This window comes from Triticum aestivum, chromosome 6B (genome assembly GCF_018294505.1).
Source record: "Triticum aestivum cultivar Chinese Spring chromosome 6B, IWGSC CS RefSeq v2.1, whole genome shotgun sequence".
Taxonomy (NCBI): Eukaryota; Viridiplantae; Streptophyta; class Magnoliopsida; order Poales; family Poaceae; genus Triticum; species Triticum aestivum.
This window is the reverse complement of record NC_057810.1, coordinates 511,305,756-511,311,579: the sequence shown is the minus strand read 5'-3', so window position 1 is coordinate 511,311,579 and position 5,824 is coordinate 511,305,756.

Genomic DNA, 5,824 nt, shown 5'->3' with positions numbered 1-5,824 from the left:
TCCTTGTTTTTGGCGTTTATCTTGCCGGCCTGTTTGAACACCCAGCAGTCTCTATTGGTGTGGTTGGCTGGTTTGTCCGGTGTGCCATGAATTTGGCACGAACGCTCTAGTATGCGGTCCAGACTGGCCGGTCCCTAATTATTTCTTTTGAACGGCTTTTTCCGCTATCCGGATTTAGGTCCGCTGAATCTGGCGTTGACTGCCGTGTCTTCCGTGCTGTCGCCGTTGTTCCTTCTCTTATGTCTGTTGCGCCGTGGCTTGCCGTTAGCATCGCGGCCGTCCAGAGTGCCGGAATGGGGCGTGGTGCCGCTACGAGCCAACTAGCTATCCTCACCCGCACAAAAACGGGGCATTAGGGTTGTGAGAGCTGCCATAGACTTGGATTTTTCCTGGCCGAGGTGTCGAGCGAGCCACTCGTCACGGATCTAATGCTTAAAAGCCGCCAGGGCTTCGGCGTCGGGACAGTCGACTATTTGGTTCTTTTTAGTGAGGAATCGAGTCCAGAATTTTCGGGCTGACTCTCCGGGCTGTTGAGTAATGTGGCTCAGGTCATCAGCGTCCGATGGTCGCACATATGTGCCCTGGAAGTTGTCAAGGAATGCATCTTCCAGGTTTTCCCAACTGCCAATGGAATTTGCTGGCAGGCTGTTTAACCAGTGTCGGGCTGGTCGTTTGAGCTTAAGGGGGAGATATTTGATGGCGTGTGGATCATCTCCGTGGGCCATGTGAATGTGGAGAAGGAAATCTTCGATCCATACTGCCGGGTCTGTTGTGCCATCGTATGATTCGATGTTTACGGGTTTGAACCCTTCTGGGAATTCATGATCCATTACTTCGTCCGTGAAGCAAAGGGGGTGTGCGGCGCCTCTGTGCCGGGCTATGTGGCTACGCAGGTCGGGTTGGTCTGGGTTGCTATGTTCGGCCCGGCCGGATTTGTTGATGATGTATCCGGTGTGACGGTCATCGTCGCGCGCTGGGGCGCGCCCCCTTGATCCGTAGATCGATCTTGGCTGTCCTGCTTTATTGTCCAGAATATCTTGCAGGTCGAGCCTGTTGCCCTGAGCCGTAGTGTATCGGCGTGGGGGTGCGGGCTGGTATCCGGTTTTGTCCCGGCCACGGGGTGGCCGGTCAGCCGTTTGGTGTTCGAGTCCATATTCCTCGGCTGCCAGGACTTCAGTCCATCTATCTGTGAGCAGGTCTTGATCAGCTTGTAGTTACTGCTGCTTCTTCTTCAGGCTCCTTGCAGTGGCTATAAGCCTACGCTTGAAGCACTCCTGCTCCACGGGATCCTTAGGTACGCCGAACTCGTCGTCGCCGAGGCTAATCCGGTCTTCGGAGGGGGGCATGTAATTGTCCTCCTCCGGGTATGCGTCTGTCGCCTGTTCTTCTGGGGTGACCTGCTCGTCTTCCTATTCGGCCTGCTCAAAGGCGGGCTGATCAGGGTCATATTCTTCTTCGGCGCCATCCGGATTATTTTTGCCTCCGCGGCCGGTGTTGCTATGTCGGGGCTTGGAGCGGTACCGACGATGCCCATTCTTTGATTTTCTTCCCGAGGGGTTGTCCTCCGTTGCCTCGTCGCCATTTGTTTCCTTCGGAGTGTCCACCATATATATATCATATGAGGAGGTGGCCGTCCACCGCCCGGTGAGTGGTGGCTCCTGTGGTTCTCCTACATCGTCGTCCATACCATCGATGTCTTCGGAGTCTAAGTCAAGCACGTCGGTTAGATCATCGATCGTGGCAATGAAGTGGGTGGTGGGTGGGCAACGAATTCCGTCGTTGTCTACTTCATACTCGAGCCGGACATAGTTCGGCCCGGAGTCTCCTGACAAGGAGACAGACTTCAATAAGTCCAGCATGTCACCAAAGGGCGAGTGCTGAAAAACGTCCGCTGCGGTGAACTCCATCACCGGAACCCAACCAGGATCAGCGGGCTCGGGGGCGTGCGGACTGGAACCTGCATCCGGATATGAATCCGAGGGTCCGGAGTCACAGGTTCCTTCAGAGGTGAAACCTGTGCTCGACTCCATCGCCGATGATGGTACGGCCTACGGGGCGGGGTCCAGCCCACTGTCCTTAGGCGAAGCAACCTGTCCTGGATTTATATCCGAGGCTTCTGCCGGGATGATATCCCGAACGACGTCCGGCAGCAAGTCTAAGCCGTGCTCATCGCGACTGTCCGGTGCTTCTGGCGCTGGCCCGAATCCGTTGAAGATCAAGTCTCCGCGGATATCCGCCGTGTAGTTCAGGTTTCCGAACCTTATTTGATGGCCGGGGGCTTAGCTATCGATCTGCTCCAAGTGGCCAAGCGAATTGGCCCGCAGCGTGAAGCCGCCGAACACGAAGATCTGTCCAGGGAGGAAAGTCTCACCCTGGACAGCGTCGTTAATGATGATTGAATGAGCCATCGAGCCTGACGGCGACGTCACAGAGGAACTCTCAATGAAAGCACCAATGTCGGTGTCAAAACCAGCGGATCTCGGGTAGGGGGTCCCGATCTTTGCGTCAAGGCTGATGGTAACAAGAAGTAAGGGACACAGATGCTTACCCAGGTTCAGGCCCTCTCGATGGAGGTAAAACCCTAATTCCTGCTTGATTAATATTGATGATATGGGCAGTACAAGAGTAGATCTACCACGAGATCGTAGAGGCTAAACCCTAGGAGCTAGCCTATGAGGGTATGAATGTAATTGTGATTGGTCTTCTAAGGACCAACCTCTCCGGTTTATATAGACACCGGAGAGGGCTAGGGTTTACATGGAGTCGGTTACAAGGAAGGAAATATAATATCCGAATCGCCAAGCTTGCCTTCCACGCCAAGGAAAGTCCCATCCAGACACGGGCCGAAGTCTTGAGTCTTGTATCTTCACGCTTCAATAGTCCGGACGTTGTGCATAGTCCGGCTATCTGGATACCCCCTAATCCAGGACTCCCTCAGTCACACCGGTGACTTTGCTTAATTTTGGTGGAACTGCACAAAAGGAGATCAAGATTTGTTTCCAGTCTTTGTGGCGAGTTGTTTCAAATCTTGGTCTCATCCACATGATGTGCAGTGTGCTTTGAGATGTTGTGCTACTTGTTTTGGTACTGTTTTAAATAAATGTTCAATTAAAGCTATTGTATTGTTGTCTTTTCCCATTAAGTAGTGAACAAAAATGGGACCAACCCAGACATGATGCTTGTTGATTTGTTACAAAAAATTCAGCATCACCCCCTTTATAAGCCAGTAATTGATGCCACTCTCAGAATTAACTACTGAATCTTATTTCAAAAATGCAACACTTGTTAGGGATTGGCGGGATTACCATTTTTGTGGCTGCATGTTTCATTCTTCTTTATTAGCCAGTAATTGATTCCTTTTTTGCCTCTGCTTAAATAGGGATATCTATTCAACTTGTTGCTATTGCAACATTTTGCTTTGCTACACGAAACACTTTGCTTGATTTCAGTGCAACTGCACAAAACGAGATTGGATTTCCTATTCGTGTTGGCAGATTCGTATTTTATCTTGTCCATCTCATGAAAGGTCAGTACAACCTTCATCCACATGATTATGCAGTGTGCTTTGAGATGTTGTGCTACTTGTATTGGTACTATTTTAAATAAATGTTGAATTGAAGCTATTGTATTGCTGTCTTTTCCCATTAAGTAGTGAACAAAAATGGGACCAACCCAGACATGATGCTTGTTGCTTTGTTACAACAAACTCTGCATCACCCCCTTTATAAGTAGATGGAAGCACATACTGTTGTTGTGCCCACTCTCCCCTGGAAATGTTTATGCTTTTCGTTAATCTAATGCCGCTGGTAAAATTAAGCAATGTCACTCTCAGAATTAATTAACTACTGAATCTTAGTTCAAAACTGCAACACTTGTTAGGAATGGTACTATCGTGCTTTGTAGTTCTTTCTACATGTTTAACCAAGGTATTGTTAAGATAATGTCTCTGTTAAAATGAATCAGTTGCATTGTTTTAGGAATGGTACTTTTCTGCTTTGTCGTTCTTTATACATGTCAAAACAAGGCATTGTTAAGATAATGTCTTAGTCAATATGAATGAATCACACTGATGGAGAATTGCTACTCTCCTGCTTTGTTTACCATTAAGATAAAGTAGATCAGTAGATGCTTTTCTTCTAGGAGTACAAGTCATCAACCGTTATTTCTCAGTAATTGTTTCCCTTATACCTATTGTTGCTTACAAGGATATCAAAATTAAAGCTCGGTTTTATTCTAACTTCGATTTTAGTTGAACTGCACAAAAGGAGCCAATGTGTCCAAGGCAAACTGCTGCATTACCGGGTCCAGTTGGTCGTTCCACTTTGCAGAAAGAAGCAGTCACTGTTTGCGCTACATTACAGAAGGAATGACCGAGAAGCTTTACAGAGTATTATTAGACACTGGTGACATGACTAGTCTGCAGAGAGCATTGGCAATTTAACAACACGTGGAGTGCCCTGGGCAAAAAGTGCCCAAACAAGTACAAGAAGCTACGACAGGACTCCACGATCATAGGCATTACATATTTTGAATGGGGAAAGCTTGTCAAAGTTTAATCATTGATGTTAGCAAGAAGGCATTAGTTTAATATATTGGAATTGGAAAACCTTGTCAAAATTTGCTCATTGATGTTAGCCAGAAGACATGCATTTGATATTTTTGAGTGGGATGCCCTTGCTGTGAGCAGCGTCGAGTGTTTTTTCATATTCCTGTGTTCAGTTTAGAAGTAAATAGTTACTCTGCTGAGATATTCCTGTGTTAAGAGTTTGTTCTGAATATTGTCTATGTAATGCCAGGCCTTGTGTTTGATTGCAAAGTTGAGCTTGGAATGTTGTGGCATGCGGCATCACGAGCTGTTCACCGTGCCTCCTGAGAATAATGCTTTGTATTGTTTTGCATGTCGATCTAATGCCAGTGATTTGCTTGTTAAGAAGATCATCCTCTTCTGTTGTTTCCGTGCTTAAGAAGTTCATCGTCTGATGTTTCATTCATAGCCTATACGACAAGTCGGTAGGTTAGACGTGAAACCATATGATCTTCCGACCAACTCATGATATTAGGCCGTGATTGGATCATCGTTTCCAACCAAAACTGCTTGTAAAACCGACGCTTGTAAATAAAAGCAGATGGTCCCGGGCGAAGGCGCTTGGTTGGTCGATTTCGACTAGTAAAATATCGGAAGTACTTCACATACGATAAAAACGCTGAACGACACTCGGACGATTGCTAATCCAGCTGTTAGCTGCTGTTTCATCCTTGCCCATGGATGGCATGATACGCACGTCATGCATGTATCGTCTGGTAATGTCGTCCATATAGCAGTGCTCGTAAAATATACACTGGTCTCTCAAATTACACGCGTAACCCGCCGGTTTTACTTACAGACCTCGGGCCCTCGGTTTCATTACGCCTGTATTTTACGCGTTGTTTCCGATGACGAGTAAATTACACTTGTATGTTAATACATGTTTGAAATAAACCAGAGCTCCCAAGCGCGGCCTTACCGTTTCATGCTGCCTCAGTTTCTCGAAGGTGCTCATAGGTGTCCGGTGATCTTGGCTTCCTGAATGAGCAACAGGCGCTGTATCAGACCATCCGTAGGGCCCGCGAGGCCCTCTCCGTTGTCCTTCTAGTTGTTGCGCTCGCCGTGGCGCCAAGCATTGTTCACATCATCAACGAACATGAGGATTCAGGAGATGACTTTATTTTGACTGGATGACACTAGGGACCCACTAGGGCCATAGCCGTACGTACGCAAGTGCCTCCTTATTATGTACAACTATATTTTTTTTGCTTTCTCCTAGTTTCCTGACATCACGGTCCC